Source organism: Oryctolagus cuniculus, chromosome 5 (genome assembly GCF_051225735.1).
Source record: "Oryctolagus cuniculus isolate XC-2025 breed Fujian yellow rabbit chromosome 5, ASM5122573v1, whole genome shotgun sequence".
Lineage (NCBI taxonomy): Eukaryota > Metazoa > Chordata > Mammalia > Lagomorpha > Leporidae > Oryctolagus > Oryctolagus cuniculus.
In genome coordinates this window covers 974,073-997,300 of record NC_142871.1, presented here as the reverse complement: position 1 = coordinate 997,300, position 23,228 = coordinate 974,073, and positions in this window count along the sequence as shown.

The window sequence follows — 23,228 nt, the reverse complement described above, 5'->3', positions numbered from 1 at the left end:
AGGTAGGCAGAGGTGACAGGGCCTGCGCTCAGTGACCGGAAGTCGGGGTCAAGAGAGGAGTGGGGAGGGGACGTCACAGGGGGCCTACAGTGGCCCAGGCAGTGGCGTCACTGAGGACGCTGGAGGCGGCTGCCTCTGTACCTGTTCAGAGGGAGAAGTTGATGGGAGGGGCGCGAGGTAAAAAGGGGTCAGGGTCACATCACGGCTTTGAGGGAGCTACAGTAGGGATCGCTGTGCCGTCCCCTAAGCTGGGCGAGGAAGCAGCGTCGGCGGGCAGGCACACGTTCAGCGTGGGGACTTCTGGGTCCTGGTATCCACTGGACACGGACGCGAAGAGGCCCCATGACAGACTGGTCTGTGAGTGTCGGGTCAGTGGGATCTGGACCCGAGACGGGTTCCGGGTCAGTGACCCAAGGATGGTGTTTGCAGCCCCAGGACAAAGAGAGGGCACCAGGGACGCCTCTGTGGCGGCTGGGATGGATGCAGCCGCTGAGGTGGCCGAACCTGAGAGGGTGGGAGGAGGGGTGCGGTCACACCACGCCAGAGACGAGCCCGTGGGCGGTGGCCACACAAGAACAGTCCCGGTTATGCAGTGGGGGTGGCTTCCCGGGAGGTTGGAGCAGAGCAGTGGGAGTGCAGAGCCCATAGCCAGGGCCTTGCCGCGGCGGGGAGAGGGGCAGGGGCAGGGAGCGGTGAGATGAGCGGCTGTGCTCCAGGGTGGGGGACACGGCGCGTCTGTCTGCCCTGGACGCGGTCTAGCGTCTCCGGCTCCTCTCCCCATGGCTGGGGATGGTTCCATGAGGATGTAAGCACGCGTGCCCTCGCGGTACTCAACACACACCCACAGGAACGGGGCCCAGCCAGGGCTCCCGGTACGCTCCGTGAACAGAACAGGCATCGTCAACAAGGCCACAGCGTGCTGTCCAGGGGTGACCTTGGCCTGCAAGGTGGCCCTCACCCGTCTACACCCGGGATCTGGGTGACCAGGAGAATGCAGCAGAAGCGTGGCAGGTCTCTTCCAAGGTTAGCCCACGGCACAGTACAGGTGCTGTGCCAGGATAACCCAACACTTCAGAGGGCCTCAGGTTCCCTCTGAAGTCACCCCCGACACGGCGCCTCCCAGCGCCACCACCAGGAAAGGCTTCCAAGAGTCGGGAGAGCCCCGCCGGCTGGGGCGAGGGGCAGCAGAGACCCAGTCCTGGGCAGGGCTCCAGGCCTGCTGGCGGCGCGTCCTGAGAAGAGGGGAGGGAGGAAGAGCAGTCGGCCCTTCCCACGCCCCGCTTGCCCCTCACATCCCGGCGTGACCCCTCTCCCCGGGCTCCTGCAGTGTGGAAGCTGCGTAAACGGATCACCCTGCCCCGGGTGGGTGGGCGGTGTCATCACGGCGCGGAATGCGCCAGCGTGCAGAGCGCCGGCCTCGCGCCCTCCGCTTGGATTTCATTCCTATTTTTTCAAGGAGAAAGTAAAGCCCTCACATGCTAAGCTCTCATACTGTAATTCCTGGAAATCATTCCGGAGTCAAAGCTTTTGTCTGTGAAGGAAATAAAACAAACATTCGGAGATTTCCTGCCGCTCCGGGAGCGGCGCCAGCCGACGGGGGTTTCAGCCTCCGGCTGCCAGCTCTTCTGAGCAACGTGGCAGCGCGGGAGCCCAGGCATCCACCGAGAGGCACGCAGGCGGCGGTGCCCCGTCACCCTCCCGGGGCCTCCGCAGAGCGGGGGAGCACAGGCAGCAGCCGCATGTGCGGAACCAAACACGCCCGACGCAGGGCAGGGGCAGCCAGCGGGGCAGTGCACAGGCAGGAGGCGGCTTTGCAATGCCCGGTGCCCCCCGCCCTCAGCGACGGCTCTGCCGCAGGGCGGCCCGGAGCTGCTGTGGCCACACCGGGGAAGGAGAGCGCCCCGCAGCGCGTGAGGTTACGGTGTGGTGAGGATTCTGGTCCACAGGCCAGAGCCCGCTGGGCTTCTTGATTTCTGTAGGCTGCACCTGAAAGGGCTTCCGAGGCCCCAGAAGCTGTTGGTGCCCCCCCATCCCTGCCAGGTGAGCGGTCAGGGCTTGCGGCGGCCCTGAGTCTGTTCAATCTGCAGGTGACACGGGCGCTGCCCAGCTCGGGCGGGGCAGGTCCCAGGAAATGCACAGGAGATGGCCCTCAGCCAGGAGCTTGGCAGCTCGGCCACGCAGCGAACTGCCCAGCCAGGTCACCCCCACCCCACCCCCCGGCCGCAGGCTCCCGGGGGCTGCGGGTCGCCAGCTCCAGACTCACAGTCGTCAGCATGGTTTTCACGGAACCCACGTCACCTTCACGGTGCCACGGAGTCGGGACTGAGCACCGTCTGGACAGGACAGGTACAGCGCCAAAGACGGGCGTCTCCGACCCCCGATGCTGGTCCTGGAGATAAGCGGATGGGCCCGTGACCGAGTCTGCAGGTTGTTTAGTTAGCATCTGCTTTCTCTTCAAACCATCCCAGCAGGTCAGCGTTACAGACGCCCACGGGTCTCCCGCGGTCCCCAGTGGAACAAAGCACTAGGAGCCAGATGTCAGAAACGCCTTTTCCTTCGGGGATTCTCCACCACTGCTTGATGCTAGGGGTCTCCCGGCAGCACTGTTGCCAAGGAGGTGTTTGTAAGATCACAACCAGGAGCCAGCGCCAGGGCACAGTGAGCTCAGCCTCCACCTGCGGCCCCAGTGTCCCCTGTGGGTGCTGGCTTGTGTCCTGGCTGCTCCAGCTCTCTGCTATGGCCTGGGAAAGCAGTAGAGGATGGCCCAAGTCCTTGGGCCCCTGCACCCACGTGGGAGACCCAGAAGAAGCTCCTGGCTCCTGGCTTTAGATTGGCCCTGCTCAGGCCATTGCAGCCACTTAGGGAGTAAGCAAGAGATGGAAGACTCTCTCTCTGTATCTCTCCCTCTCTCTGTAACTCTACCTCTCAAATAAATAAATAAAATCTTTAAAAAATACCAAGGTCTGAAGCAGTAGACAGCATCCAAGCACTGTCCGTGGGGGACGTGTCCTCTCCCAGCGAGCGTGTGCGAACCACGGATCTGTGCTTCTGGACGTCTCCCAGCTTGTCACTTTATATGATAATAACACACAGGCCTCTCTCTTCAGGCCCAGAAGAGAGGATCTGTGATGTTTTCACCACTCAGAAATGTTCGGCGTTTAAGGAAATAGACATAGTTGCCCTGGTTGGACATTCCCCAGTGTACACACGCATCAAAACACCACCCAGTGCCCCACAACTTTTATTGTCCACTTAAAAATAAGCAAGCAGTGTAAGAAACGCGCTGTGAACCACTCACCAAGTGTCCATGACAAGACGCGCACCCCCAGGCGGTCACGGCCCTGTCCTGTCCGCTCGTCTCCTGGTTTCCAGCAGGGCCGGAGCCCCCATCACAGCCCTGCACTCTCCTGAAAGAGGACGCCTTGAGCAGCCGGGATGAGGCAGCCACGTGGACGTCAGGGAAACGCGAGGCCACACCGCTGTAAGTCACAAATGAGCTGAGCAGAGGCACTGCGGCCACTCAGTCCTCCTGGGCTGCAGCTGGGACAGGGAGCTGGAAGACGCTGCGACCACCTGCGGGCTGCACCTGCCGGTATCGCCGACATCTTTGGGGCCAACGATATGCAAGAAAACAAGCCATCGCTTGGCAGTGCTGTTGGAACCTTTGTCACCCCGCTGGAGCCCAGGAGAAACTGGGGCCTGAAACGTTGCGGGCCCATTGCAACAAGAGTGCCCCTCCCACCCTGCCCCACAGACTAATGAAGCAAGCCAGGCTACGTTCCCAACTCCACGTGGAGAAAGGGAAGCCATGTTTGCCTAAGTCTCAGCAGAGAAATGGAAGGAGCTACAGCTCCAGCCCTGGGGCCTGCAGCGTGACCCCTGGGCAGCACTGGGGACCAAGCCCGCCTGAGTCGGCAGGGAGAGGCTGAGCGGGGGCCTGGTGGAGCCCACAGCACTTCCGAGTGAGGTCTGAGGTTTCCCTCTGTCCAGACCCAAGGCCATCTGGACAGTGTGGTCCGAATCTCAGGCGTGGGTGAGGGCTGTGAGTTACCCCGGAGGGCGTGGCAGAAGCCAGGTGTCTGTAAGAGCGGCGTGGGATGACAGAGCTTCTTTCCATGTCTGGAGGCTGGAGTCCGCCAGGTGGCAGCAGGACAGTCCCGGGCGAGCCCCTCCCCGACAAGGCCTTGACTCTGGTCAGGTTCCCTACTCTGTGTCTTCCTCTCCTATTGAATCGCCAGTCCTATCAGACTGCGACCTTGTCCGAGCTTAGCCAGCTCCAAGTGCACAGCCACCGTGGGGGTCAGGGCTCCAACACAGGACGTGGGAGAGGTCGCTCGGTCACTGCAGGGGTCAGTCCTGCCCATCTCCCCCGTGGGACCCCCAGGACTCGGTATGAGGAACAGGGAGTTCAGTTTCTGCTGCATCCACAGACTGTGCAGAGCAGCCCAGAACCCGCATGACCACCTACAAGGGACACGTGTGATTTGCGGCAGGTTCACCGCCCACAGGCCTCACCCTTGCAACGGTCTGGCTTTCGGCTCCTGGGACTCGCATGTGGTCCTCCGGCCGCCTCCGTGCTGTGCCGCGTGGGCCCGGCCTTGCCATCCTGCACCGCCCATCTCTAACCCTGCTTTCTTGCCGGTTCCATGACCAGTTCCGTCTGTCGCCCCGGGTCACTCCCTCTGGTATTTGGGCTCCAGTGATCCTTTGACCTGAGGGGGGCGGCTACACCCCACCGACCATCACCTTTCCAGAGTCATCCCCGGGGGCCCAATCTGTTTACGTTCAAAGCCTGCAAACCCCACTCTGCCGCCCTAGGCTCCTAGTGCAAGGTTTGGAGCTGACGGAAAGTCGCCCTTAGCGACAGAGACAACTGCTCTTGTTCCAGTCAACCCCTGCGGCTCACGTGGCTCTGAGCCGTGTGCCGGATGCATCGAGGTGCATGGTGTCGGGTTCTGCTTTTCCTTTGCTTACTGAACTTGCTCTCTGCCCACGGCTGTGGTGGGGGAGGTGTCGGCTATGCGCTTTCCACGCTGAGGTGCCCAAGTGGGGTACCACTGCCACCCAGAAGCCTCCTACCACTGCTCACGGTGCCGGGACCGGCAGGATCGCCGCGCAGGACGAGCGAGAGCACTGAAGGTGGGAGAACCTTGGTGGCATATTTCAGTCTAGAACTTGTCCCGGATGAGATGCTGGCGAACCGGACAGCACTAGTACAAGGCACGCGGGACAGAATGGACCCACGCCGGCTCTCCGGGAGGCCGGTCACAGGCTGCAGGGGAAGGAGCCCTGGTGTGGGTAAGTCAGCACAGAGCGGGGAGCACTCGGGCCCCATGCTTGTGCCTCTGCCTCCCAGGGACCCCCCCAGTCCCGCTACGGAAGTGGGAGGAAGCTGGGTTCCCGTTGCAAGTGATTTAAGAGCAGGCAAATCCCCAGCGATTGTCTGGCCAAAGTATACTTGCAGGCTCCTGCCTATACTTTATGCTTTAAAATCTCAGATGATTCTATAATCTCTTGAAAACGCCCCATCTTGCCATTTCTCACAGTATTTGAAACCATTCCCCTCTTCGGTAGATAAAGAAGTAAGGGCTACTTGGTTCTGACTGACTCCCGGGTCGTTCCCCGCGCCCTGTGCAGAAGGGTCTCTGGGTGACAGCACGTGTTTGCGCAGGGCCCGGTGCGGCCAACAGACCGCACAGGCCGCCTCCCGCCGCAGCCCGAGGCCACTTCCTGGGAGAGGAAAGCCAGCCTTGGGAGCTCAGCAAGCCGCTGGGGACCCCGTTCCCGAGCCTGCGGTCACCGCGAGGGGAGAGCGGGGCCCTGTCCCTGGCCGAGGCCCCGTGCTGAGGAAGAGCTGCCCCGGGCTGGGAGCCGGGAGCTTTCTCAGCAAGCCTGGCTGCAGTCCACCGGACTTCGTGCAGAAATGAAGACTCGCACATCGCGGAATCTTTAACAATCATGCTGTGGCCAAAAGACTTATCTCGCAGGAGATGACTTCCAACTGGGCCAAAGGCGGCGAATGCAGCAGATCCAGAGAGAACTTGCCGCGTGGAGCCAGGGCCCTCGCAGGACGCACCCCTCTTCAGCGTGGAGCGAGGCGCCCTGGGGTGGTCGGGAGGCACCCACACCTGCCGCAGCAGGATCACCTGTCCCCAGCGAGCCTCACGCCGGGCGAGTCCTGGGACTTCCTGTCCGCAGGTGGAGGCCCCCTGTGCTGCTGGACACGCACGCTTGCTGTTGACGTCACCAGTAAGGGGCGGACAGGGTGTCCACGGTGTGAACGCATCTGTAACCAGGACAAAGCAAACGCGCTGTGAACACGGAATTTCTAGAAGGCCTGTGCTGCCATGACACAGTAAAGGGACTCCAACTACAGAGCCACACTCCACCGTCCACGCACTCAGCATCGCACGAGCCCGTCTGTGGAGGAAGTAGTCAGAGCTCCTGCCTTCAAGCAAAGCAAGACGAAGGGAACACAGGGCGTGACTGGGACGTCAGCAGCGACAGCAGAGCGGTGGCTCCCAGCAGGACTAAGTCCCCGCGACCCTTCTCCATGCTGACCCTGAAGTGGGGACCGCGGAGGTGTGCAGTTCTTGCCTCACAAACAGGGAGCGCTGAGCGGGGTCCTCAGCCGTGGGAGAAGGCTCGCCACTGCACGGCCTCTGCTGATGACCAGACCGGGCAGAAGAGCCGGAAGCCCTAGGCTGCAGACGCTGGCTGCAGGGAGGCCTGTGCTGCGCGCTCGGCTGGCGGGGACGCGGCCGCTTCCCCAGTCCGTTCCCCGGGTCGCTAGCACCCACCCCCACCTGGCCGCCCCAGGAGCGTCCCTGAAGTGGGGGCCACGTTGCTCGCCACCCTTGCAGCTGCCTCAGCAGCCAAGGGGCCCGGCGGTGCCCACAGCAGCTCGGGGTGCAGCCAGCTCACAGGCGCCAGCTCCGGAGGGGAGCCTTGGGCAGGCTGCCGGTGAGAGAGCGCGGCCCCCTCCCCCGTGTCAGGCCCAGCAAGCAGGATGCCTCAGGGAGCCCTTCCCAGCCCAGAGAAAAGCAGCCCGTTCTTTCCCTACTGCCAGAGACTTTAAAGCTCTTCTGGGTCGGTGTGTGTAAGCGGCTGTGCATCAGCGAAGCAGTGCACTGACTACTTGGAAGAGACCGGCAGTGACTGCTAGTGCGTTCTGTTTTCTAGGATTTAGTTATTGATTTTAAAGGCAGAGTTACAGACAGAGAGAGAGAGAGAGAGAGAGAGAGAGAGAGAGACGAAGAGAAAGAGGGAGGTCTTCCATCCGCTGGTTCACTTCTCAAATGGCCACAACGGCCAGAGCTGAGCTGATCCAAAGCCGGGAGCCAGGAGCTTCTCCTGGGTCTCCCACATGGATGTAGAGACCATCTTCTACACGTGGGCCATCTTCTCCTGCTTTCCCAGGCCACAGCAGAGAGCTGGATCGGAAGTGGAGCAGCCAGAACTCGAACCTGTGCTGGCACCGTAGGCGACGGCTTCACTCACTACACCACAGCCGGCCCACTGGTGGTCTTGAACTTGTGCATGCAAAGCCAGGAAGTCCTCCTTTACAGCAGTGGGTGTGGAGGAGCAGGGGTACCCCGCTGTGCCCCCTCTACCTGGCCTCCATGGCTGGGGAGTCTGAATGTCCTGAGGCTGACCTATGTGTCCCCCAGGGCCGATGACAATGATCCACGCTGGTGTTTCTCATTAACCGAGCCTCAGAGTTTGCACATCTTGTGCTGAGCGGCCCAGGGAGCTGCTGGGAGCAGAGGCTGTGACGCAGAAGGAGGGTTCCGGCCTCACACCCAGCCGCCCCCTGTGCCGGGCACCTGGCGTGAGTGGGGCCGGTCCTGAGCCATCTGTGAGTGTCCGCCGCGGGTCCCAAGCAGACGTCACTGGGTGGTAGGACTGGGAGAACGGCACCGCTGCTCTGACCAGAGGCAGTGCTGTGTGTCAGAGTCCCAGGCTGCTCCCATGGGGTGGTCCTGACCTTGACCTAGAACACACTGTTCCTGCCCACGGCCCTGTGAGAACGTCTTCAACCCCACAACGCAGCCCAACCACGGAGGGCACGTGGGAAACAGCCACTCTCGTGGGGAGATCTGGTGCGATGGTGACAGCCATCTTTGCTGTGTGCAGACGAGGAGACAGCTTTGTGACACCTGACATGGCTGAATTATGTCACCTGCTGTCCCACGGAAGGGAAGTCACAGTGTGCACAGCAGGGGTCAGCCACCACAAGTCCCCGCAGCAGGACCACGCGGGCAGCTGGGAAGAACCCCTGTGAGAGCCCGGGGTGGCACTTGCTCTCCTTAAGCCCACCTTTAACCCCTTCTCAGGCGAAGCCTGCTGCACGCCGGCCCGTGGCGACCTGTTTGGAATCTGCGAGCTGTTCAGGTCTCTGCTCCACCTTCAGTGAAGCCCCGGGCAGCTGTGAAGCCTGGAAGATCCGCTCAGGCCACCACGCCGCCCCCCCGCCCCCGTGCACCCTCCGCGGCGTTCCCAGGACATGCCGGGCAGCGAGCGGCTCTCCTGCCTCGCCAGTGTTGGTTTCTGCAGCCGTCCTATGTGGGCATTTTCTGCATCATGTTATGTCCCAGGAAAGTTTCAGGGGGCATTGAGGAGGAGGTGAAATGCCCCTGGGTTGCACCTGCTCCCCGTCCCCTCCCCCAAGCTGAGCCAGGGCGGCCGGAAAGCAAGGCCCCTGTGGAGTGGGTGTGAGTGCCATGCCCCCTGTTCTCCTAAGTGGTTTCCAAGTCCCGGAGGTCAGGGTTCAGGGACATCACTCTCTGGAGACGGTTCCTAAAGGAGGGTGTGCACAGGGTGCTCTGGCCAGTGCCTGGCGCCCACGAGCGAAGCCCGTCCTGCTGTGTCGGGGGACACGGGGGTGGGAGATCCAGCTGGAACACCTGTTCCGACCATCGCTGAACAGCGAGGCGCTGTTGTTTTTCCCTTCCTCCCGTTGTCAAGTCCTAGGGCCCAGCATTCTTCTAGCATGCCAACATCTCCTCCCGTAGTGCCTTCTGCTCGCTCGGCCTCGCTCTGCAGCCAGAAGGCACAGCCCCGCCCTGGCAGACGGGCCTCCCACCTGTCACTCCGCCCCCCAGAGCTGCCATCCAGAGCAGAGAAACTCCTCCTCCTACAGTCGTTTTCCAAAACGCTGACCTCGGGCCCTGTCTGGTTGGCTGTCCCCGTGGGGTGGCGCTGAGGGGCTCCTGCATGTGCTGTGGCCAAGGCCCACGTTCAGGGAGACCTCAGCAGTACAAGGGCCCCCAGTCCGGCAGCTTCTGCTCCCCGCTGTGGGTGCTGCCTGGGAGGTTGGGAGGGTCCCTCTGAGACGAGTGAGGTCTGGAGGGCCAGCTGCTGTGGCTCCCTGGACACACGACCACTCCCAGCTGTGTGGCGTGGCCACATCTGGACTGGCTTCTCGGGCCCCCACAGCAGGGCCAGTGCAGTGACTGTGAGAGCCCCACTCCTAGCCCCCACCTCACCCAGAACGGTTCTTACTGTGCGAGTTCTGTGTCACTGGAGCCAGCCGGAGCCCTCGGAGGCCAGCCGTAAGCAGCTCTGGAGGGAGAGGTGGGGCGGAGGGTAGGAAGAGGCGGGGCATCCATTCCTGTGTGCAGGTGCACCCCGACAGCTGCAGCCTTGGTGCCCCAGCAGCCCCAGGGTGGGTGTGGGTGGTGGGACCAGCCCAACAAAGCCATCTGAGCTCAGCGGGCTCCCTCCTGAGTGAGCATTCCTGGTGCTGGGCATTCCTGGTGGCCCAGAGAGGAGAAGCCCGAGGGCGGCCCCTCTGCAGTGATGAGGTCGGACAGGCGGTGCTGGGAAGCTGGGAGAGGAGGGGCAGCTGGGGACCCTGCTGAGCTGCCATCCCCCTTCCTATTGCCAGCACCAACAAGTGCCAGAACCATGTAAAGCAGTCTGGCTCAGACACAGCCCTCTGCCACATGACTTGACTTCTGTGGTTACCACCGTGCCATGTCCACCCTGCACCCACCCCGCCTGCCTCCCCCGGGGAGCTGACACCACCCAGAGCCCAGCACACAGGGGTCGTCTGTCTCGTTGGCATCGCAGGTGTGTGGACTGCCAGGTGGATTCCAAGGCGTCAGCGTCCTCCGTGTGCCTGCCAGGTCTGGTGAGAACTGAAAACAGCGGTGCCTGCTCCATGAACAGTCGCATTCGTAACGGTGCAGTCAGTCAGTTCCGTGCTGTTTTTCTTGGTGCCCATCTATACACTGATGCATGATCAGAACAAGAGATGTGATACCACTGCCAGATGGCTTCTTAGTGAGAAATCTGAATTTAGGAAAACAATTCTAAAAGCAAGTCAAAGAGGCCGGTGACCACAGGGTGAGAACCTAGGAGGACAAGGGCAGGAGAGCGACAGCTGAACGGTGCGGCGAGGTGGGCAAAAGCTAGGCCACGCCCAGAGGGGGTGGAGCCAGTGGCCGCGGCCCCGCCCGAGTCCCTGCAGCTTGTGTCCCTTTGTGGTCTGCTGCCTGTGTGCTGTTCCTGCTCGCTCGTGTGTTTTGCCAGGGGTTGGCAGCTGGACTGGGGTGGGTGTGGATTTAGGGGGGAGGCTGAATTCCTTATCTGAGCAGGAACAGGGCAGGAGAAGGGGAGAGCACCCTGACACAAACACTGGACCAATTCAGCCAAAGACGCGCGTCAGGAGGGCTCAGGAGACTGAGTGTCCCGCGTACATGGTGTGTGGCGTGGAACCGACAGTCTGCAACAGACACACAGAACAGTCTGCCATCTGCCTGTCCATCGCTCTCCGCACGATCCGTGTCTGTCATCCGTCTGTCCGTCTTTCTGCCTCTGAGTCTGCTTCTCACTGCTTGAGCTGGAAGTCCTGGGAGGAGCTGCTCTGGGAAGGAAATGTTGGTTTCAGCTCGCAGTTTGGAGACTACAAGACAGCGTGGCTGCTGGCGGCAGTGCCGAGACGCCGTCACATGACAGGGCAGGAAGCAGAGAGCACACGCAGGCAGAACTTGAACTCAGATAATCAACTCTCTCGTGAGAGTCACCCTCTGAGGACACGCCCCATGGCCCCACCATGAGCCTCGTGAGACCACCGTGGACAGTACCACAGAGTTAAAGCGGCCGCATGTGCTCTAGGGAGCCAAAGCTGGTTCCACCAATAGCCAGCTCCCACCCGTCCGTCCCTCCACCCGCCCACTTCCTGTCTGTACATCATCCCTCCCCCTCCCACCTGTCAGCTGTCAATCACACATGCCACCGCTTTCTGAAAGTAATGTCACTGAGAGCAAGGACATCAGAGGCGGAGCCCCTCCAGGGGAGGTGGAGCCCCTCCAGGAGGAGGGCGGCCCCTCGGGTCGGGCCCAGCCCGGCAGGGCCGGTGCCGACTGGGCACGAAGCGGACAGACGTCACTAAGGGCTTGACAGCACGCTAGGTGCTGCGAGTTCACTAAGGAGCACGCAAGTGCTTTGCTAAGTGGTTACTGAGTTAAACCTCAACCACAGAAGATGAAGGAAAACCGCACAGATAGGAGCCCTGCAGCAGGGCCAACCTGGAGGTGCGGAGACCTGGGCTGACGGCGGTGCCGGTGCCACAGCTCCGAGGCCTCGGGAGTCCAGCTCCCTCCCGGTCCCGTCACAGGCGGGGTAGGCCATCTGCAGCCACGGGGGTTTCTTCTTCCTCTCCCGGTGTGGATCCAGAGCCAGTGCTCTGTGCGGCCAGTGTGGACGAGAAGCAGACGGGAGTTCTTCCAAGGGAGGATGCGTGGGCCTGTGCCCCTCCCAGCCCCCACGTGCACATCCTGTGGACTTGGCCCCAGCACAGCCCTCACCGCACGTCCAGGAAGACCCTGGCCCACCCCACAGCCTCCTTATGGCTGCCTACCCAGAACTGGACTGGTGAAGGAGTGGAGAGCCCAGGGACTCAGAGCAGAAAGAAGCCTGTGTGGCCAGGCTGCGGTGAGCAAGAGCCAGGGAGGCCCACGTGGCCAGCGCTAGTCGGGGGCCACCGGTGCTCTCTGTCACTGGCGGGCGTAGAGGGAGTAAGAAGTGTCCTGAGGTTTGTCCCAGAGCCTCACTCTGGCCAGCAGGGAGACTGCGGGGACAGACAGCAGGGCAGCAGTGGGTCCTGGGAAGAGAAGATGCCAGTGCTGGGGGTGGAGAGAGACTCGGACCCCAGGCGCCCCAGGAGGCCAGAAGGCACAGACCTGCCCACTGGGGAAGCTGGGCAGGTTCTGTCCTGGGGGCTCCGTGGATATTGGACCTGTGGGCAGAAAGCACTGGGTGATGAGCAGGTTTGTGGGTGGCCCCTCAGTGCTGCCTGCAAGGGTCCTCGATGACGTCACAGCGTGTCACTGGCTGTGGTGTGGTTCCCAGGAGCGTGGCCGGGTGTCGCGGGGGGTCTCAGAGGAAGCCAGCACTTGGTCCCGAGCGCCGGCCCGCAGGCCCTGTCGCTGGAGCTCGGCCCACAGGGAGCCGCCATGAATCACACATGGTCGAGGGCGGAGTGTTTGCCGTTCCCTGTGATTTTTTTGCCATCAGAAATGTGACACCAGACACACATCACCACAATTAGGCCAGAAATAGCTCTGCAGGCTCCTGGAGCCCTGAGCCTGTTTCCACCCCAGATGAGCAGAAATAGACGTTTATGGGTTTTGTGGGTTTGCCTTTTCCAGGTCTCACATTTGTGTCTTAGCATGGCTCGTACGTAAAGGCAGACGCTGTTTTTATCATCAAGGATGGAGCCTGATGGCACGTGGTGAACCAGGCTGGACGTGCCGAGCGGAGGCCGTGGGCTCCAGCTGAGCGGCGTGGCGTGTCTGTGGCTTGTCAGCACGCCCACTGCTTTATTGCTCTGGTTCTGGATTCTCGCAGTCAGCGGAGTGTGTGCTACGTGGCCCTCTGCAGTGGGCTTGGGCTTGTGGCCGTGCCAGGGGCCGAAAGTGGCCGGGGGTCTGGGCTGCGCCGTGCCGATTAGGTGGCGCCCGGTGCCCTGTGTGCCGTGCTCCTCTGGGCTCCACCGGCTTGCATGGCTCCCAGACGTGGAAGAGGAGCCCAGACAGGCTCTCGGCTCCCACTGGAAACAGATCCACGGAGCTCTCGCTTCACCCGCCGTGTGGCTGCGGTGGAGTCTCCCGCCACTGTCATGGGTGCAGTGGACAACCACGTGGTTTCTCTCTGGGGCAGCGATTCCGTCACAGCTGGGTCGTCGTGTCCTGTTTGGGTGTCCGCGTGGCACAGGCTGAGCACACCTGCCCGGGCCACGCTGACACTGGAGAGGCCACACCCTCGCCTGCCCTTGTAGCCTCCTGGGGGAGCTCCCTGACCCCCAGTCCTGTGCCCCCTCATGCTGCCTGCCAGTGGCAGCAGAGCTGGCGGGTGGAGCACCCCTCCTCCACGCTCAGGTCCACCTGTGGATCTCACAACCCAGAACGCGCCGTGGCACACAGAGCCGGCACCTCCCGCAGCCCACCATCTGAGTCCAGCACCCCGCTCTAGGAAACGCTGGTGCACGCGGTGCCGTGGCCGCCTCCAGAGCCTCTGTGGGAGCCCCCTCGGCTCCAGGAACCTGGAGTGCATGCACAGTGGGGGCGGGAGTCAGAGCCCCTGGGCCCCTTCAGGACCTCGCACCCAGCGGCCAATGCATCCTCACTCCCACCCCGTCCCTGAAGCAGCTGGGGTGGTGTCCGCTCCTGACGACTGGGCACCAGGACGGGAGACACCGGCCCCCGCGGCCCTGGACACGGCCCGCGCAGGTAGGAGATGGGGAGTTTGTGAGAGAGGCCAAGGAGCCTGACATTCGAGACAAGTTCTTCTTGCAGAAAAGGAAGCTGGAAGACGTGCGCCGGCTCAGCGGGCCAGGGCTGACGGGACCTGCTGAGTGCATCGCAGACGTACGGCCGTAATGCTACGAGCGGAGGCCTGGGATAGTGGTGCTTCCGCTTTCTACAAATGGAAGCCGTCGCACACCCGTGCAGTAGGCGGCCATAGGCACGTCTGCATTGCGTGGTTACCGCCTTGGTGCAATCCCCAGCTCTGTCCCACATTCCTTGACCTGTGTCTGGCATTTTGTGCAATTTCCTATGTGAAAAAGAGGAAATGGGAAGAGATTTTTGAATATTCCCAAATCTGCATCTGAGCGGCCACGGATATGAAGCACAAGCAGCCGGGGATCACAGAGTGCGGCCAGTGCTCGGAGCGGCAGCCGCCACGGGGTCCCGCAGAAAGCCCACGCCCAGCGGCGCCCACGCCAGCCCCCCTGAGGTGCAGGGACGTGTTGCAGGGCCTTGCTCGGGTTTGCAAAAGCTCCCGCAGACAGGCTGTGGCGTTCGCTGGCTTTTACCTGGCAGCCAGTTAGTAGAGCCCAGTGCCACGTGTTGGCCACATCTCTGCACCACTGGGAGGACATGTTAGTGTGGCCGGCACGCTCGGCCCTCTTAGAAACCTGCATGAATCATTCCACAGCTTTCCCCTAACGGGTGTGTGTGTGTGTGCATGTGTGTGCGTGTGTGTGTGGTGTGAGAACACAATCTGTGTAAACACACATTGTTCCCTAACCCGGAAAATACGCGGGTCTATAAATACATGAAAATCGCACTGTGTTTCAGAGTATAGCATTTCTGAGGGAAGAGAGAATTTAAGGGGCGGCGTTGAGCTTAGTGGTTAAGTTGCCTACAGCAAGGTACTGGGTTCGAGTCCCGTCTCAGGCTCCGGACTCCAGCATCCTGCCAGCTCAGACCCTCGAAGGCAGCAGGGTCGGGTTCCTGCCGTCCATGGGGGAGGCCTGGATTGAGCTTCTAACTCCCAGCTCTGGTCCAGAAGGTGTTGGAATTTGGGGAGTGAACCAGCACATTGGGAGCGTTCTCTCTCTCCCTCTCTCTCTCTCCCTCTCTCTCTCTCGCTTGTGTGTCTCTCTCCACCTCTCAAATGAACAAAATGTTTCAAAAGAAGGAAAATTTAAGTCTCAAAGGACTCGTAAAACATCTGTAAAGACACGGATATAGTTACGTATAGAAAGCAGAGTGTTCTGAATCCAGAAGACTTTATTTTCAGGAACGTCGTTATGAGGACATTCTAACGTAAGGAAGGAAATGTGCGCCTGCCTGGATGAGGCCCCACGTGGACACAAAGGCGTGGTGGTTCCGACGCGGAGAAAGGGGTTCCGAGTCCAGCTGCACACTGCTCTGCGCGCTCGGCACCGGAGCCTGGGCCTCTGGCGGGGGGCAGCTGCAGGTGTGACGGAGGGGAGCACGCGGTTCCAGCGCCCCTGGGAGAACCCTGGTCCTGGGACGGAGGAGCCCCTGGCACAGGAGGCGCCGAGGCCCCACCCTCCCTACAGCCAGAGGGTGAGAAGAGGTGGCCGGGACCTCCCTGAGGGCAGCTCGCCCTGGAGCCGCCGCACCCCTCTTCCCGTGTGAGCTTCCACTCTGCACGCAAACAAACCTCGTGCTCTTCTGATTTTGCCTTCGTCTCCTCGGATTCTCTCTCGCTTTGGAGATGAGAGCTTGGACCCAGCCACCGTACAACACCCCCCAGGGTGACATCAAGCCGACAGACCCAGCCGTGTGCCGCGGCTGTGCTGCCTGCCGGTGCACGGGGCTCCGGGCAGCAGGTGTTGGCGTCCCACTGGGGCAGCCTGGAGGAGGCGGAAGGACCTGGGCCCAGGAACGAGGCCACCCACGCCCATGCAGAGCACCAGCCCCTCGTGGGAAGGCTGTGGGTCCAGTCCTGTTCTCAGTAGAGACTGACGTGTTGGCCAGCAGGAAACCCCACTGGTTATGGCACCTGTGGGCAGAGGGGGACTTTGCCTCTGGACCCTGGAGTGCCCACCAGACACAGGTGTGGGCTCCCCTCAGAGGGCCTGGATCTGCCTAAGGGTCAACCCACGGGAGCCCTGTCTCTGCAGGGCCAGGCTGGGCCCAGCGGGAGGTGAGAGCCGCAGGTGCATTTTATAAGGTAGAATCCATTCCTGTGCGTTCAGATCCACATTACACCCAGGAGGACGAAGGCGTGTGTGTGTGTGTGTGTGTGTGTGTGCCACGTCAGGCACACAGATGTGACAGCCAGCACGTCAGGCACACAGATGTGACAGCCAGACGTCAGGCACACAGATGTGACAGCCATGTCAGGCACACAGATGCCCGGATGAGTTCACTGGGGAAAGCACAACCTCCCAGAACGCAGGCAAAGGCCGACAGCCATCCCAGGTCACCGCGGGCTTTCTTGTAGTCAGCAAACAGCATACGGACACTGGGATGTATGTGTGTGGGAAATACCAGGTCCTGGCCTCTGCTCTCCCCCTCCTCCCACACCTGGGGCTGTCAGGTGCACAGGGCAGGGACTTTGCCGGGGGCCAGTGCAGTGCCCCACCGCCCAGAGGTTTCCTGATGCCAGGAGGCACTGGCTTCCCTCACTGCTGACACGGCTGAACGAAGGTTTGCATCTCGGCCACATGCATTCTGGGACAGCGTGGCGGCTCCTCCACTGTGGCTCAGGGCCTTCCTGCTGCTTCTGCCCCCTGCTCTCACACATGAGGCTTCCTCAGGGCAGGTCGGCTCCAACCCCTGGCTTCTCACCCCAGTGTCACAAGCCGCGAGCCCAGAAGAAGGCATTTTTGGGGAGCTCGGCCATGCCTGGCCCTGGCCGTCTCCTCAGCCCCTGGCTGACCCCATCCCTGACCGCAGCCCCTGGCCGGCCCCTTGCACAGCCCGAGCATTGGCCAGGCTGCATCGGCAGATGCTAGCAGAAGCTCCGCGGTGGCCAGCGGCAGCCCAGCCCTCGGGGCCGGTTCCCCGTGTGGCCACCTCTAGTGCCTGTCTGGGAAACTTGGGATCGCGGCATCTGGTGAGATTCGTGGCACTTGTTTGAGGAAGATGTTGCAACTTTCCACGTCGTAGTCAAGCAGAACTTAGATGTTTTCTCTCTAGCCATGTGGAGAACCAAGAGTGATCTGATGACTGGTTTTTCAAGAATGTACTTGAAAGTCCTCCTCTGGGGAGAAATGCCGCAGCCCTTTCTGTGTCTGGAGCTCTGCTGGACCACGAATTCTGGGTTTGAAATGATGAACGGCTTCCGCTTTGAAGACAGAAAATTCTCAGAGCATCATGCAAGGATCCACAGCGTGGAACTCAGGTGATGGGACTGTGGCGTGGGGTCTCATCGGGAGAGGGTCCACAGCGTGGAACTCAGGTGATGGGAAGGTGGCGTGGGGTCTCATCGGGAGAGGGTCCACAGCGTGGAACTCAGGTGATGGGACTGTGGCGTGGGGTCTCATCGGGAGAGGGTCCACAGCGTGGAACTCAGGTGATGGGAAGGTGGCGTGGGGTCTCATCGGGAGAGGGTACACAGCCGTGGAACTCAGGTGATGGGAAGGTGGTGTGGGGTCTCATCGGGAGAGGGTCCACAGCGTGGAACTCAGGTGATGGGACTGTGGCGTGGGGTCTCATCGGGAGAGGGTCCACAGCGTGGAACTCAGGTGATGGGACTGTGGCGTGGGGTCTCATCGGGAGAGGGTCCACAGCATGGAACTCAGGTGATAGGAAGGTGGCGTGGGGTCTCATCGGGAGAGGGTCCACAGCGTGGAACTCAGGTGATGCAGCCCAGGAGCGAGACTGCTGAGCAGGTGCCCAGGACCCTGGGCAGAGGAGGCTCCCACGGCCCAGGCTGAGGCCACCTCCGTCACGGACCCCCGCCTCTCGCACTCTGTCCCAGCTCCTCAGTCCACCCGCCTTCGAGCTTCAAATCAGAGAGCCACGCCCACACCCAGGCCCTACCTCAGGGACACCAGACTGAAGCAAAGTTGCTCACACAGCCCCACGATGACAGAATCCACACAAAAGGCTGAAGCCACCTCTCTCCAGCCAACACAGGGCCAGGGCTTCAGTCCCCAGCCAGCCCTGACTCTCCTGGCTCTGAGCAAGGCCCGCTGCCACCTCCCTCCCGGACTCGCTCATGCTCCATGGAGGAACCCACCTCCACACCACACTCCTCTGTGCTCCCTGGAAGACCCCACCCACATCCACACTTGGACTCTCCCTGCTCCATGGATGAGCCCCTCCCATATCTCCACACTTGGACTCTCCTGTGCTTCATGGAGGAGCCCCCCATACCTCCACACTTGGACTCTCCCATGATCCACGGAGGAGCCCCCCCATACCTCCACACTTGGACTCTCCCCAGCTCCATGGAGGAGCCCCCAGTACCTCCACACTTGGACTCTCCCTGGCTCTAAGGAGGAGCCCCCCATACCTCCACACTTGGACTCTCCCTGGCTCCACAGAGGACCCCGCCCACCTCCACACTTGGACTCTCCCTGGATCTATGGAGGAGCCCCCCACCCCACACTTGGACTCTCCCTGGATCTATGGAGGAGCCCCTCCCATACCTCCACACTTGGACTCTCCCTGCTCTATGGAGGAGCCCCCACCCCACACTTGGACTCTCCCTGCTCCCCCCACCCCCGACCTCCACACTTGGACTCTCCCGTGCTCCCCCCACCCCCGACCTCCACACTTGGACTCTCCTGTGCTCCCCCAGCCCCGACCTCCACACTTGGACTCTCCCGTGCTCCATGGAGGAGCCCCCCCAAACCTCCACACTTGGACTCTCCCGTGCTCCATGGAGGAGCCCCTCCCATACCTCCACACTTGGACTCTCCCTGCTCCATGGAGGAGCCCCCCACCCCACACTCTCCCCAGCTCTATGGAGGAGCCCCCCACCTCACACTTGGACTCTCCTTGCTCTATGGAGGAGCCCCCCACCCCACACTTGGACTCTCCCTGGCTTCATGGAGGAGCCCCCCACCCCACACCTGGACTCTCCCATGTTCCCCCCACCCCCGACCTCCACACTTGGACTCTCCGTGCTCCCCCACCCCCGACATCCACACTTGGACTCTCCCATGCTCCATGGAGGAGCCCCCCTAACTCCACACTTGGACTCCCCTTTGAGGGCTCCGTCTCAGCGCCTCTTCTGCGTGCAGGCCAGTGCAAGCCGGCACACCTTCGGTTCCAGGGAAGCCTCAGGTGGAACCCGCCTAGCACTTCCGACAGAGGCCTCGTGCTGGGAATGCCGAAGCCCACGTGCAAGCTCATCAGGTCATTGCAGAACAAGGTGAGCAGTCAGCCCCTGGCCACCCCAGCCTGCTTCACCCACTCTAGATGCCCCGTGATGGGGACCCTCACGGTGACTGATGCGTCCAGCTTCTCTCACTGAGCACAGCCACACTGGGACGCATCCCTCAGCGGGTCCTCAGTGACATCTCGCTTTGCCAGCCTGTGGTAGAATGAGAAGGCCATGCCAAGATGGCCGCTGGCAACAGAAACTGCCTGGCAACAGGCTGTGATTGGATGGTTTCGGAAAACCACATGACAACGGAGCCTGCCTGGCAACAGGCTGTGATTGGTTAGGGCATAGACCGCCCCTTGACCAGATTGGCTGGTCTTGGCTATATAGGCTGCTGTAGCAACTGAAATAAACGAGTCTGTGGGCTGCTAGCCTCAGGCCCACTTTCACCCACCTCCCGGGGTCTGTGTGGTGACTCCACGCCTCTTGCCCCCCAGCATGCTCCTCCTCTCAGAACAAATCAACTTCAACATCTGGTGCCCAACGTGACTGAGAGAGAGACAGCGTGTCAGACTCGGCGAGGTCCCCCCTGGATTTCGGCAAGAAGGCCCCTCGGTGTTTTGTGTGCTGTTCAGTTCTGTGAGGGTGAGCACAGAACCCCCTCCTACGCCCCTTTCCTTGTCCTTGTCCTCGGTCTAAGTGACCCCAGGTTAGGCACACACCGCCCTGAGGCGTACGCCGCTTCTCGGCTCCTCCTTTTACTTTCGGTTCGCCTGGCGAATTCACATAAGGGACTGATCATCCCAGAATTCAGAACCAAGTCATCTTCCTTCACTGAGAGAGGGGACGCTCCGGAGACACAGTGTGGGCATACGGCCTTGATCTAACAAGTCAAGGAAGTCCCCCACTAAGCACAGGACATACGTACAACCTGACACACCACTGTCTGTTCTTCTAACGGAGGGAACTCCTGCAGAATGCCATCAGCCGCTCAGGTGCTAGGGATTTGCTTTGTTATGGCAGCAGTGCTGTGCGTGTCTTTCCTTTGGCTAGAATTGGTGTGGTGCGCCGTTCTTAAATGCTCAGACTTGGGAAAGATACCCCCCAATCCTGCACAGATCACCAAACATAGTGAATCTGTGAGTGATCAGAGACTGACACTCCGGGTCCCTGTCTCACAGACAACAGTTGATGATGACTTAGGGAGAGAGAACACTAAAGGTGAAAATGACAATGTAGCAAACAATGTAGCAAACAAGGTAGCAAAGAAGGTAGCAAACAAAGTAGCAATGCCTAGTCAGCCACATACCCATGGGATGAACTTAGAGGACCTGGAGACAATAACCCACGCGAGGTCATCCCATCCGCACCCAGTGAGGATCCCCACATTTGTGGCCGTCCCCAGGCACCCCAGGCTCTCAGGGCAGCTGCTAGACCCCATTCTGCCCGCGTGTTTGCCATAAATGTAGGAGCGGACGCAGAATTCAGGCCCTGGATTCCAACGCCTGTAACAAGGTGTCTGCTAACCAAGGGCCGAGGATACGCTTGTGTCTTTCCAGAGAATGTGGGACAGCCCATTTGGGTACCAGCCAGAAGCATCAAGCCTGTGACTGACAGCCAACCAGAACCAGCTGAACAAGACTGAGAGTCCATCTTGTTAGCGGATGCACCTGCCCTATCATCCTACCCTGAGAATTCGCCCATAGCCACATCTGCTACTGCTTTATACCCCACTAGCTCTGGTCAGCCACTCAGATGGCCCACAGCCTGTGTGTGCTCACGCCATTCCTGATAACCATTGTTCCTCATTCCTACCCCCATCTGAGCAAGCACTCCTGTGGTCTCCCATTTGGAGCGCTGGTTAGTCAAAGACGGGTAAGATCCCCGGGGGGACAACCTAAGACAGGCACAGCGTGTATGGAGACCACACGGAAATGAGGTCAACAATGGTATGGCCAAGAATCATGCCTCCCATTGCTCAAAAATAAACGAAAAGGGGGAAATGTGGTGGAATGAGAAGGCCATGCCAAGATGGCCACTGGCAACAGAAACTGCCTGGCAACAGGCTGTGATTGGATGGTTTCGGAAAACCACACGACAACAGAGCCGGACTGACAACAGGCTGTGATTGGATGACTTCAGAACTGCCTGGCAACAAGCTGTGATTGGATGGTTTCAGAAACCACATGACAATGGAGCCTGCCTGGCAACAGGCTGTGATTGGATGGCTTCAGATACTGCCTGGCAACAGGCTGTGATTGGTTAGGGCATAGACTGCCCCTTGACTGGATGGGCTGTCTTGGCTATATAAGCTGCTGTAGCAACTGAAATAAACGAGTCTGCTGGCTGCTCGCCTCTGGCCTGCTTTCACCCGACTCCCGGTGTCTGTGTGGTGACTCCGCGCCTCTTGCCCCCACCACGCTCCTCCTCTCGGAACAAATCCACAGCAACACCCGCCTTCCGTCCCCTTACAGGTGTTTGGGCTGCCCACGTCTCGGCTATCATGAGCAGTGCTGGTGTGGGCATTCAGGGCAGAACCACACCCGTGCCTACATTTGCAATTCCTGCAGCCGCGTGCCCAGCGCAGACATTTCTGGCTGGACAGGAAGTCTCTGTTGCACCGTGGGGAGCTGTCACCTGTCACCCCCGGGGTCATCAATCCTCGTGACCTTACTCCGAGGACACAGCACATTCGCCATGACCGTGGTTTGTGTTCCCTGAAGACCCATGCTGCGTCTCCTCTCACCTGCCCATCATTCCTCCCTCTTCATTGTCTTCTTAATGTCTTCTTAATGTTGGCTGTTTTTAATTCCCCATCTTTCTGTTGTTGAATCACAGGAGTTCTTTATATAGTCCAGAAAAATCCTTACCAGATCCACGATCCGCAAACAGCTGCCCCATCGCATCTCTTGACTTTCTGTTTTCCTAGTCACAGCCTGCAGCACTCCAAAGCTTGTCACGTGGCCAGGGGCCACTCCTGGGACGTTGCTGCTGCTGACACTATGGTGCCAGATTGAAGGACTCGTCACCAAAGCCACGGCCTCCCACATCCCAACTCGCTGGTCCAACAGCTCTGCGGTCAGGGTCGCTACATCAGGCCGCCGGCAGGCTGTCAGTGGATGTCTGTGTGCGAGCTGCGGGCTGTGCCCACCCCTCCCTCAGGGAGGCCTCACCAGAGCCCTGTGCAGGGAGGGGCAGCAAGGGCAGACCGCCCCCCCCCCCACTCCAGGCTGGGCCAGCGAAGGTTCAGACACACGAGGCGGCTCTCGGCCGACTTCCCGCAGGGCCCCAAGGCTCTCAGCCTGCTGGACTCGGCCGGCAGCTCCACCCCACCGTGGGCTGCACCTGACCGCGGTCGGTTCCGCTCCTCCATCGGCACCTGTGGCAGCTCAGGATGGGTCTACGTAAGAGGGCGGGGGAAGGGACCAGTCCCGGATGCCTTCACAGACTTCAGCATCTCTAGCCCCCATGGCCTCCGTGGCCCCCGTGGCTCTCAGACCCCGGGGCTGGATCTGGTGGGTGCCGGGCCTGGACCCTCCACCCGCCTCCCTCACCGAGTCTCGGAGCAGCTGCCGAAGCCGCCCGAGGTATCAGACCTGCAGGTGCCCGGGAGATGCCACCGGTTCCCATGGGTTCTGGAACCTTCTCGCTCCAGTAGCTCGTAACGGGGTCCTGTGCTGTGGTCACCGCAAGGCCAAGCTCCACGGGCACCAGGATGGGGTGAACGGCCTGCAACCGTGCAGCCCCCACCTCCGTCCCCTGGAGCTGTGCGGCTGCTCCGTGGGCGGCAGCTGGGGGAGGAGCGGGCGAGGTGGGACTGCTCCTTCACCTCACTCCCGGTCAGGCCCTGAGTGCGTCCTCAGAGACGCGGCTTCCAATCCGACCGTGGTGTCAGCAGCCTCCAGTCTTCAGTAGCGGAGACCACCGGGGCCTGTGCGGAGTGCGCTGGCTTCCGGGGTGGGCCCGTGTGCACCCGTGTCGGGAGTAGGACACGTCCAGCTCCCCACAGAGGCTGTCCCGGCCCAGCAAGGCCACGCCCCCGGGGCTTCAGATGCCTCCTCTGCACAGGCACGGGTGCCTCTCCTCCGCTGCCGCGAGACAAAGTCAAGGCCACGGCCTCGGTTCACCCCCGGCCCCAGACGGCCGTGTGCCTCCATCGCTTCACTGCCTGCCTCACTCCAGCT